At 33.5% G+C, this 13,613-nt stretch overlaps 1 pseudogene; it reads left to right on the top strand.

Moving 5' to 3' along the window:
• The first annotated feature begins 2,438 nt into the window (after positions 1-2,438).
• On the top strand, positions 2,439-2,557 carry LOC112480404 (annotated as a pseudogene).
• Positions 2,558-13,613: the final 11,056 nt, after the last annotated feature.

Raw genomic sequence — 13,613 nt, 5'->3', positions numbered from 1 at the left:
CATACTTACTTTAACAAAGAGTTTGCAATTTATGTGTATTATCTAGGGGTCAGTTTAAGTAGTGTTAAAATCACGTGCCACTAAGCAGAGTTGGGATTCAACCCAGGCATGTATCTTAATCTGTGCTCTTAAGCATAGCGTACTACATTGCTGTAAATATTGTTATATTTTTGTATCAGCTTATAAAATAATATTTAAATCATTCTTTAATGCTTCCGCATATTATGAAAGTATTCCTGTATTACAGAAAGGGAAACTGACACAGATATTAAGTACATATCTCAGGTCACATTTCCAAAATGACTCAATCTTTTGGTATAATGATCATATCTAGATGTAAGGAGAAAGGAAGGTCATTTTCATTTATGTTTCTAATTCATTGTTCCAACTTCTATGTGAATGCTGATCTACAATAAGCCAGTGGTTTCCAAGCTTAAATTTCATGGATCAATTTAATTTCTTTTAACTTTGTCAGGGATGAAAAATGAGTACCTATGGGGAGGGAGCTAAGGGGCCTCAACATAAATTTGCCAACTTTTTGTTTTGCCAGATAAGGACATGGAGAGAAAAATGACCACATATTCTTACCATCATATGGAAGAATAGACATGACAACAGTATGGGAAATAAAAACTTCAAATTTATCGGCTGTTCTGGATCATGAGCAGAAAGGCAAAACCCTAGGGAATGGCAGAGCCAAGAGCTGAAAGAAGTCTAGGATCTTGTTTTTCATGGACAGGCTATACCAGTTATATACTGCCTACTTTCATATTGCTTTTACATTAGGAGGACAGAGACTCCTGTTACTTACTGTACCTGTCTCAGCTATCCAAATCTAATTCTTAGTGGCCCACCTTACTGGGAGCAAACCAACCATAATGCAAAGCGCCTGTTAGCAAATAACTTATCTAATTGCGTTAGACATGAATGATAAATCACAAAACAAGGTGCTGTAAAATCAGGAAAAAACTGAGTCCTCATATTCAGCTTTGGGATGCTTTAGTTATTATTCTCTAGGGAAACATGGAATATGAAACTGCTAACAATTCCTAGGAATGGAATAGATGCCCAGTGACACATAACTAGTTAATATATGGATTCACACTTTGGATATTAGGACAATATCCAAAATGAAAAAACATGCACTGTTTGGGACTGACATAGTTTACCCATAAAGGAAATTTTAACTCATATAATTTTAGCATTGGAAGTGAACTTAGCCCAAGCTATTTTACAGACGAGAAACAGACCCAAGTACTAATCTGATTCACCTAGATGCAACCAAACTAGTTCGTGGATCTATTTTTTAGTGTTCTACAAACTGGCTAAAACAAAACAAAATAGAAAGGAGGGAGGATTTATTAGCACGCCTAACTGAAAAGCCTAGAAGTGGAACTCTCATTAAGCAAGATTACGTCCAGGAACAAAAAAATGTCACCAGAATTATCTAGTTTTTCTCCAACTCTCTAACTTTTCTCTCCCCAACTTTTCTCTCCCCTGTATGTTTATTTGGTTTTCAGGTTCCGTGCAGTGGCAAATTGTCTATAGCAACTCCAGTCTCACATTCTCTTATGTATCTACTGCTTTCCTGGAAACTCTAGAAAATATCTCATTGCATCTTATTGGCTCTCCCTAAGTCAAAGGCACATCCCTGAACCTGTCTCCAAGGCCTAGCAGGTGGAGTGCTTTCACTGACTGATGACTTGGTTGTTCTGGAGCCAAAGCCCAGAAACTGAGAGTGGTGGAGGGGATGGGTCCCAGGAGAAATTTAAGGTATTATGACTAGATATTGGGAAAAATAGATAAGTGATAAAAATAATAAATGTCCTAAAATCCTGACACCCAATCCATGATCCTTTTCATTACCCCATTTTACTGCCTTGTATACCTGTTCCCTAATTACTATGTTTTAAATGCTTCCAGTTATATCAAGATTCTGCCTTCATAAAGACATTTTTAAGTCAAATGCAGGTATATTGATGGAAGACCACTACATTTTTCATTCTAATATCTGGCTCAACTTGATTCCTGTTACTATTGGAGCTCCAATATAAAAACACTCATCATTACTTTGAGAAAACTGGGAGATCCAAGGAGAGCAGGAATTCTGCAGCCAGTTTGGAGCCAACAGTTCCATGTGAACAAAATTTAGCAGAGAATTAACAAGAGCGGGCATGATATGTTAAATTTGCTGATAAATGTTTATCGAGTGTTTGGCACAAACAACTTTTCTAGTTGCTATGGTGGAAAGACAGAAGACACAGTACATGTCTTCAAAGAAATAAAACATATAGAAGTGTAGTAGTATGACATTTATATGTTTAGTATAGTCACAGGGAATTACACGTGTGTCCAAATGTCACACTTGCAGAGTCATAGCTCTTCTTCAAGTCCATTTGCTCAGAATGCCAGATTCGTTACTTAAAATGTAGTGAATAATCTATGGCCATACCACCCTGAACGTGCCTGATCTCGTCTGATCTCGGAAGCTAAGCAAGGTTGGGCCTGGTTAGTACTTGGATGGGAAACCACCTAGGAAGACCAGGAACTGTAGACTTAAAAAAAAAAAAATGTAGTGAATAAGGATATAAATGAGATGACTTTCTCTTGTGAAGGTGAGAATCTAGTAAATGTTATACTACTAAGATATTTTCATTGTATAACATGTAATAAGCATTATTATAAGAAATAAATTATATCTATTTTCAAGTCCATGCAACAAGTCGTTGCTGAAGATACTGTATTTCATGGTCTAGCACTGAGATGTGTGTTTCCTTATTTCTAGATTATTAGCTTGAAACCCACAGAAGCTAGTAATGGAAGAACTGCCTTTCTTTTTAAATACCCCGTGTTAGTGCATCTGTGCTCAGATAATAGAGAATGGACTTTATGATGTAACAACTTATAAATTTAAGGGGGTGATATGGAGGAAAAAAGCAAATTCTTATATCCCTACAAAACAGATTTAATTTAATTTATTTCAAAACCAAGAAATTTTATTACTAAGATCAGAGAAGAACAGACATATGGGGGTTGAGATTATTCAGAAATGAATCTGGTTTGGGGTGAAAACAACTTTCTAAGAAAAACAGAAAACACTGAGGTATAGAAAGATTAAGTAATACAGGGAATTTTTCTCCCAAGGGGAAAAAGGATGAATCAGAAAGTGATGACAGCTCACTTCTCAGGTTATCTCTTGTTTGTTCTACTTACATGGTATGGTATTTGGTCACCCATATTACGAAACACTCATGGTTGCCGGGCAAGCTCTCTTAGCAGTGAGGAACTAGATGGCTGCCTGGAAATTGTGACTCTCACCTGATACTAGGCAGCTAGTGCTTTCAATTCATGAAGACTTAAATGGTCATTTCTAATCAGCTACATAATTCTAAGAACAGTGAACAGGATATTTTTAACAGTAGACAAAAATAACACACACACATACATATTAGCCAAGGGTTTTGCAAAGAGACATTATAAGCTTACTTGAAATTTAGAAATTTTTCACATTTCATTTCTACCCCTAACAGCAGTATAAGGAGTTGGGAGAGAGAAGTTTGCTAGCACAATGCTTGATCCAAGCAGGCTTTTAATGAATGTTAGTTCAATTGCTTATTAACAGAACATATTTTTTAGGTTAAAAGACCTATTTTATATGTAAATATTATTTTATGTAATATCTACATAGATTCATAAGGCATTTTTTATTTTATATTAATACTGAACACATTGTAAGCTCAATAATATATTTACATGTCATTTAAAAATTAAAAAGCTTTTAAACACTTGTCTCTACTGCTTCAACTCATATAATATAGTACGGTCATTTGAAGTTTAATAATCAAAATGTATTTGAACACCTCAAACTCTTTTAAACATTAAGAACAAGGGCTCCTGAGAAATTGATTTTGTTTTTTATTTTATAAGCATCGAGAATGGAATAAGAAATAAGATGTCCTGTTTCATGTGGATTAATAGAAAATTTGGAGCAAATTTTGAGGCTGATTCATAGTTTAAGATGTTTTACTTACTTATGGTATCCAGTTTTAACCTTATTCTTGGATATCTTTTATCCCTATATTTGTTATTCTTTTTTTTCATAACTATTTCAGAATTGTGCTACCCTCTCACTATTGTACAGATCATCATAAGCTGTATGAAATATTGTCTTTAAAAGATGTAGACTGTAAGTAAATAAAACTACACAAAAAGTGTCAATAGGCAAAACCTCCAGACTTTTATTGACTGTTATGCTCCTGACATTGTGCTGGGGGCAGGGATTCAAAGATAGAAACAACACAATTCCACCTTCAACAGGCTCGTAATGAAGAAACAAATGCAAACATAGAAAATTATTATAAAATGCAGCAAGAGATATGATAAAAGTAGCAAGAGATATGTACAGGACATTAGAGGAGCATTAAGGAAGAATAGCTAACAAAACCCAAGAGGGTGGAGCTTAAAAAAATCCTTGTTCTAGGTGACACCTAGAGGATGAGAGTGGAGTTGGACAGGTGCAGAATGACCAGCCAACAGACTATTCCTGACAGAGGGGACAATATCAGCACAAGAAGAGAAGCAGGCCACAGAGCTGTGTAGAAGTTTTGAAATACAGCCTCTTGTTGCTGGAGCGTTAGATGATGAGGCAGGAGCAGGCGACAGGGACCTACTTCCACAGATATATCCACTAGAGAAAGTTGTGGTGGTGTAAAAACACACAGGGCATCTCAAAATCTACAGTGATTACTGGCAGTATTTAGACTATTGGAATAGTTATGATCTTTCAGAGTTATTGGATTTAAGAATAAGGTACTCATTAAACTCTTAAAAAGATGGTTATTAACAGGAATATATTTTATAAAAGATAAGGTTTCTCCTCTTCCTCAGTTCCTTAATCTGAGAATTGACTGCTATGATGCTATATGTATGGAGGTGCTTGACTCAGGAAAGAAACACATAAATTAAGAAAGAAAAAGCTACAATGGTATAGTTTCTGGATTCTGCAACATCTTATAAACCAGATTTAGAATCTGAATCCTTAGGCTAAGATTTTATCAGATTTGCATTTTAAGAAGCCCTTAGTTGTCAAGTGGCAACGGTGGATCCTGGGAACCATGATGAGAGATGACTGTAACTTAGACTAAGGTGATGGTGGAGAAGTAGAGAAACAGATGAATTCTGGAGATACTTACGAAGCTAGAATGATAAGAGCAAACAGCAGTGGTCAGGCCACAGTGGTTAGGAGTGCAGATTCTAGAGCCATACTGCCTGTTGTAAATCATGGCTCTGACGCTTGTTAGCTGTGTGCTTTTGAACTAATCTATTACTTTAACCTCAGCTTTCACATCTGTGAAATGGGTATACTATTGGTACTTCTCTCCCAGAGTTGTTATGAAAACTAAATACTTAATAGACATAAAGCACCTAACACACTGCCTGGCACATGTTCTAGAAATATTTGACGTTATCAGCTTGGATACGGGGAATGTAGATGGAGAAGTCAAGGAGGACTCTCAGAAATGGTACCTATTGTATTCGAACATGGCTGGAATTGGTTTAGAATGATCATTTAGGGACATGAAATGGTTAAGTTCTAAACAATCTATAAGAAATTATTGTGTGTTTACCCAATGGATAAAGCTTTTTCAGCTCAGACTCTAATGAGGAAATCACTCCTCCTTCAAAAAGTGATTAGAAATAAAAAAAATATATTTTTTTTTTGGCCAAGGAATACTGAATATCAAGGAGCAAAATCACACATAGCTTTCCAGATATTGCAGAGCACTAATATTAAAATGACATAAAAAGCTGTTCCTTGGGCAATGGGAAATTAGCTAATTTTTAGGAAGCTATTGAGACACACTCATTCATCCATTCTTTCAGCATATATTCCTGGAGTGCCTATAACATGTCAGGCGATTTGCTAGGTGCAGGGATACAAAGGTGATCTGACAGACAGGGTTCTTATCTGCCTAGCGATCAGTGTGGAAGATCGATGTTAAACAAAACCGAAGAAACCATTTAAAATAAAACTTTATATCTGAAATTAGCAAAGTAGAAAAAATAGGATTAATAAAGTAAAAAGAAAAAAATTGTTACTAAACATGATAAAGGTTATATGTCAGAGGTCAATAGCAAACATTATATTAAAATATTAATACTAAAAGCAGTCTCATTAAAGTCAGGGAAACATTATAGAGGCTTGCTATTATTATTTGACAATGTTTGATATATTTTAGCTATTTTAATCAAATGAAAATAAAGTATGTTATAAATATTGGAAAATAATTATAATTTTTAGATGATTGCTTACCTTAAAAAAAATACAAGAAACACCATTAAAAACCTGTCAGCCTGGTAAGGCAATATAATAAGATGGCAGATACAAGATAACTATGTAAACATCAACAGCTTTCTTTCATACTAGAAAAAATTCAAACTTGAAAAAAAAAATCTTATTTTACATATCGCACTAATGATAAAGACTTTAAAACACCTATGAATAAATTAAATAAGGAAAGAGAATAAGAGTAAAATCTTATATAAAGAAAATTATAAAATTAATAATTATAAATCATAATCAAATAATTTTATAAATTATAAAATTTACCAGCAGAAAGACTTGAATACAGAGATATTTTATTTTCCTGGGTGAAAAGACAATCTCATAAGATATTTATCTTTCCTAATATAAAAATTTATTTTCAATCCAAGAAGAATCTGTATGAATTGATGTTTTAGTTTTAGTTTTTGTTTTGGTGGAGTGAGAGATGTGAGGGGAAGGGGTTTAGTGGTGGTGGATTTATCCAAGTTCAATGCAATTAGATGGGACATTCAAAGTATACTAGCAATGTGTCATCGTTCGCTATTAAATGATCACTCTAACTGCTATGTGGAAAATGGTCTGTGTGTGTTTGTGGCAGGGAAGAGAACTGGACAAATGTAGAGAGACTAGTTAGGATGAGTAGGAAGGCTAAGGCAGTTAATAGGTTATAGCTGAGGATGACTTGGGCCATGGTGTGGCAGAGGCAACAGAGAGAAATGGACTTCTTTGAGATGTATTTAAGAGAAATAATCGATAGAACTCAGGGCTTAAAACCAACCTCAAATATTGCCAGACTCAAGAATAAATAATTTGGAAGTATTAATAAGAACCCTGCCATGAGATCGTGATTCCCAGTAGAGCGGGTCATGGAACAGAGTGCCAGGAAACATTTGGGAAATCTTCAATAAAAACTGGGTATCTCAGAAAGGAGATCCAGAAATGATGAGAACAAAAAAAGACTTCTCTCAGCCACGTAAAGCTAAGGAATTTACTTGCAAAGAAAAAACTAGAAATTAATAACAGAATATCATTTGTATTTTTTCTTTGCATCCCCTTGCAAAGAAAAAACTAGAAATAAATAACAATATCATTTGTACTTTGCTGCATAGATTATGCTTAGGTTAAATCTTTAAAAAATATTCATATTATTCATCGTATAATGTGAATTCAGTCATTTTAACCTAGCCTTGTTGTTTTTATAAAATTCTAAATAATTACATCTTCCAGAGATTGCTATACATTAAATATTAAATATGTTACCTGAATTGCACTCAAACTTCTGCTATCCAGTGTAAGGTAACTGGATAAGCAGTATTTCTCATAGAATTTTGTTTTAAAAAGTCTAATTTCCGCGTGATATGTCGACTCTAGAGAATTAATTATTTCTACCAGTGGAGGAACAATCCCTGTCTACCTGACTTCTTAGGCAGGTGTAAGGAGGGTCAAGTCTCCATGAGGATGTTTTTCAAAAATATCATTTTTGGCAAATAATTACCATCACTAGCAAGAGTGAAAATCTAACCATAACGATCTATTGAAGCCCTCAAAAAAAAAAAAATCAAGAGAAAGAAACAGATGTTTAAAACAGATAACTTTTTCTTTCTGTTATTCTACAAACTGCTCTACTCTTCCCTGAAGGAGACAAATATTTTTATTTTAAGTGATATATTTTGGAAGAGATGAATTTATAATATTCTGCACAATTAAGATAAAATTCTTTATTTCACAATATGCTCACAGATGAATACACATGTCTCAGTATGTCCCCAAACTCCTATGGTGTGATGAAGTATGCCAGTATTGAACCAATAGTTCATTAAAATCTTATAAAGCCATTTTTTTATTAGTAGAATTCACCTAGTTTCAAATGTAGATTTTTTTCTCTTATAAAAGTAGTTGGGTATCTTAAAATTTCAAATCAAGATTTACATAGTTTGAGACAAAATAAACTTTAAAACAACTTTCTATTTTTCCCACAACTAATCTTGTGAAAGCTGTATGTTCTATTCCTGAATCAAGGCCTAATTTTAACCAGCCGAAAAGCTGAGATAATAAATGCTTTCAGAACAAACAGTATCTTTGAACTTCAATCCAGAAGTTAATTTGATCTAGGATTTAAGGATTCGACATCGGTTTTTAATTACATATCTCTAACTGAGTGTGTCCTTGAATTTGTCCATCTCTCCCCTGAATGTAAGAAGTGCTAGGCTAATTACCAAAGAGATATTAAATTGCTTTTAATTTTTACCCTTCTTTGATTATTTTAGAAGATACTGCATGCTTTATATCCTGATTATTCACTTTTTGAACTTACCTGAGAAGTATTTGCTTGAACTGTAGTTAATCTTTTCTGACTAGTTCACTCTCATATGCTGCTCCTTCCATAAGAACTAATACTTTACTAATAATGATATTATATGATATATTTTCAGGAAGAAAACATTTTTCATAAATTATGGGTGCGAGATAGTGATCCAGTTTCATTCTTTTGCAGGTGGCTGTCTTTTCCCCATTTTATATTTTTGGTTTCTTTGTTGTAAATTAATTAACCATGTATATGTGGTCTTATTTCCAGGCTCTCTATTCTGCTCCATTGATTTGTGTGTCTGTTTTTTATGCCAATGTCATATTTTTTTATTACTATAGTTTTGTAATAGAGCTTGAAATCAGGAAGTACGATACCTCTAGCTTCGTTCTTCTTTCTCAAAATTACTTTGGCTATTTGGGGCCTTTTGTGGTTGTGGTTCCATGAAAAAGTTTAGGATCATTTATTTTATTTCTGTGAAAATGCCATTGGACTTTTGATAAGAATTGCACTGAATCCAAAGATTACTTTGGATAGTATGGGTATTTAAATAATATTAATTCTCCCAATCATAGAGCACAGAGTATCTTTCCATTTCTGTGTGTCTTCTTCAATTTCTTTCATCAATGTCTTATGCTTTTCAGTATACAGGTCATTCGTATCTGTATTAAATTTATTTTTAAGTATTTTATTATTTGTGATGCAACTGTAAATGGAATTTTTTCTTAATTTCTCTTTCTGATAGTTTCTCATTAGGGTATAGAAACACAACAGATTTTTGCTTGTTGATTTTGTATCCTGCAAATTTACTGAATTAGTTTATTAGTCTAACAGTTTCTTTTCTTTCTTTTTTTTTTTTTTTTGGTGGTGGTGCTTTAGGGTTTTCTACATATAATAAAATGTCATTTTCAAATAGTGACATTTTTACTTCTTCCTTTCTCATTTGGATGACTTTTATTTCTTTTTCTTGAGAGGTCATTCTAATAACTAGATTGCATTAATTTCATTACTACATGCTCTCACAGCCTTTCTATATAATTAACCACCCTCAATGTCCTTTAATTATTGTTTAATACTGACTTTCCCTGCTGGAATGAAAATTTCATGAAGTCAAGGGTTGTGATTACAGTACCTGACACAAATGCATTTACTTCTCCATTTTAATTCTGTTTCTGTAGTCTCAACAACACATGTATCATAAGTTAAAGACCATGCGCAGGTGAGAACATAGAAATGAAACATATAGGGAGGTCATGTTGGAAAACAAAGGCACTCTTTTTAAGTTTAAGAAGAAAAAATTAAGTGCTGAATAACTCACTTTCATTGCTGCTTTTATAACATGGAGAAGAAAATGGGAGGTTATCTACGTAATGGCTAAAGTTTCACATTCTATAATTTGTGACAGATATGCAGGCTTCCCTCAGACCCTGGCCTCCTCTTTTGCCCTTCTCAATATTCCTTTCCTTATAGAGCAAACCGAGAAATCTTTACAGAACACAAATAAGATCATATTACTCCCCTGCTTAAAACCATCCAATGACTTCCTATTACAACCAGGATAAAATGCAAGTTCTCAACCAGCTTCTCTATGACCTGTTCCCTGTTTTCTTCTCTGACTTCCTCCTTGCCAAACTTCCTCTCATTTACTACACTCTGGGCACCAGGCACATTGGTCTTCTTTCTGTTCCTGTAAGAGTTAAAGGAATTGCTATCTCTTCTCCCAGATCTTCAAGCATTCCTCTTTCTCATTATTTGTGTTTCAATTCAAATATCACTTTCTCTGAGCGGTCTTCCTTGCTCTCCTCAGCTAAAGCACCCATTGCTATTGAATTGCACTCTCTACCATTTTGCAGTTTTTCCGCTTCAGAAACTTAGCAGCACCTAAAATAATATAATTTGTTTATTTGTTTACATGATTAATGTCTATCTGTTCACACGAAGGCAGGGACTTGTCTACTATTTATTGAAAAGATCTTCAATTTCTAGAACAGTAGCACATAAATATATTAACAGGTGCCCATAAATATATTAACTGAATTTTTCTGGAATGCAGGTGTAAGCTAACGAAGCCTTGAGAATCCTAAAACTTCCAAGATGATTGCAAAATGTCAAAGCAAATGTGTGGTTTTCTAAATTTATCTAGTGACCTCTGCTGGAATGCTTACCAAGGAAACCAAATACGAATCTTCATTTTTTCCTAATTGTCCTCTCCTCTCTTTTTATTGAACAATGAAATGTTAGTATGAGTGTGAAATTAAGAATCAGGAACTTTGGAGACTCCTTCTCCCACCTTGGAGAAACAGCACCTCCCTCTCTGGATGACTGTTCTCCTTCTGCTCTCATCTCATCAGTTTGTGCTTTTAGTATAAACCTCAGAGGAGAGTATTCAGGATACTCAGAGTATTCAGGAAGCAGAGAACTTTCTCTGAATCTCTCCAGCTCTTAGTGCATAAAACACTGCCTTTCTTTTCACATATATCTTAAAGAGGGGGATTCATTCAGATAACATCAATATCCTATGGACATATTTCTTGTAGTTCCATTTATTTCGCCGTTGTTCACTCAGGGAGCAATTTTAAAAAATGCATTCCCACTAAAAAAGCAAAGACTTGGGAAAGTATGTTCTCATGTTGGGATAACAGGATCAAAAGAGTTTTGAGTCTACTTTGAGGGGTCATTAGGAGATGATATGCTGTCGAGAGTGCTGGTACTTGAGACAAAACCCTAAATGAGAGCCAAATTTCAAAAAATCAAAAGGAATTTAAAGAAATTAAAATCATGAGAATGGGAATGAGTGCAATAATCATGATGTGATCCGGTTAAACTTTCAAAAACTGTTTTGTTTATCCCATGAATGGTATGAATATATGTATATATGTTTATTGTGGAAAATTTATAGAACACTAGTAAAAAAAAAAGACCATATAAATATTAATCATAAGCACTACCATCTAAAGAAAACCATTGTAAGAATTTTGTTTATATCTGTTTCAGTCTTCTATTTATGTATACTTCATGAGTAGGAGTATATGTATAGTTTTTGTACAAAATTGAATTAAACACACTATTTTGCTTTACATGCTACTTATTTTTATTTGATAAGTTATGAAATATTTTCATTCATCTAAGGTCATTTTCTCCCAAAATGCAATTAATTATTTGAGCAGATAGTACATGCATGTGGAACAAAATTCAAAAACTTAAAGAAAAATAAGCCTCCCTTTTATTCTTTTCTTTTCCAATAGTAACCAGTGTTACTAGGGAAAGCTTTTAATAGACCACTGTATGTCTTATAGATGAGACTGAAAAGTTACTACAGTAGTTGGTATAGTGCAGGCACCATATTAAGTACCATTTTTAAATGGGCTTATACCCATTTAAGTAAGAAACAAAAACTTAGTTAAGTGACAGATTGGATTTGCCCCAAGCAAATTTACAGCCAAGCACAAACTGTAAATGAATAAAGTCTTACAGTGTAATTTGGATACTGCGAATCGGCTATCCTGCGGCTTGTTCAGCCTCAAAGAGCCAGTCTCAGGGGTGCTGAGACTAAACACTGCAACTTGATGCTCTATCATCACCCTGTCATCTCACTCTCACGTTTTGTCACCATGCCCTTCTGTTGGGTTTTATTGGAACTTCTATTTGCAGGACTCACAAAGGTTTTGTCAACACAAGCAAATCATTTCGTGAATAATTTGGTTTATCTTTTGAATAGTTAATTTTTTGATTAACCATATAATTTTTTAACCACTCGAATGAATAATAAACTACTTAAATTTACTTTTATAGACAGAGATTAGAATCAAATATATCAGGAATCATAGAAGACATATAGATTCACATCGATTTATTAATATCAGATGATGAAATATGGTTTTATCTATCTTAAATCAGTAAAATAGGCTTTAGTGAATAAGGCCAATTGTATAGAAATGGCTAAAGAAGTAATAAAAGGTTACTAATAAATAACAAATAGTAATATTAATAATAACTAATAAAAATAGTAATCGTATTAATAAGTAAGAAATTATTTTTTATAATTCTGCTTGTAATTCTAATGTGAAGGATATTTTGTGTGAATTTCAATTTTACTGCTATTCAGAATGATAATGTAAAAATATTGATTGTAGTTTAAATCTGTAAAGTAAAATGTTTCAAATTTAAGCATGCTAGTGAATGCCATTACTCTATTTAGAAACAATATAGAATATGTCTGTGTGTGAATAAATTAGGACATACATATATATGTACATACAAACATGTGAGAAAGTGAATATATGGCATTTACTGCTGGCAAGGTGATCTTGGTCATACTTCAGAACATTATATATTTTGCCTTTTCCCCCATATTTGAACATTTTTACATCCATTAAATTATTCTTAATTAATTTGATATTATTTGAGATAACTGAACAGATAGGACTAAAATTAATTTCTACTATTTTATTAAAATGATGCTCTGATAATCATTGATCAGTCAAAATTACATTTCTTGTATGTTACATCCAAGACATGTTAGCATTTATAATTTTTTATAGAGAAATTTTAAAGTAAAGTAATTAAGAAAAGCGAAACCAAGATTTATGCTTACCTACAAAATTCAATCTGCAGATGTAGAACAAAACAACTAGAAGTATTTTTTTAATGCTCTAGAAATGAGAATCAAAAGAAAGTTTAATACAATCTAAAGGGACTGAAAGCATGGAAACACGTCCCAGTCAATTCTACATGTGATCTAAAATGGCCTGCAAACTTTATAAGGGCAATTGCTAGTCTTGGATCACTTTGGAAGTGATGAAATAAGCATTGATGACTGTGTTAGTCTAGGAATTTGTTCAAAAGGACAAGGGCTAAAGGTCTGGACTTGTATCATGATCAGCCTATGAGGATGCCACTATCTGAGAGGGTACTTGCCTAAAGCCCAGGCCCGAGGATTTTACTTGTGATTGCTGTGAGTTCTTGGGTAGATTATTATTGGAG

Source organism: Pteropus alecto, unplaced genomic scaffold (genome assembly GCF_000325575.1).
Source record: "Pteropus alecto unplaced genomic scaffold, ASM32557v1 scaffold103, whole genome shotgun sequence".
Taxonomy (NCBI): domain Eukaryota; kingdom Metazoa; phylum Chordata; class Mammalia; order Chiroptera; family Pteropodidae; genus Pteropus; species Pteropus alecto.
The sequence above is the reverse complement of the archived record's forward strand: the minus strand, read 5'-3'. Positions and strand labels throughout refer to the sequence as shown.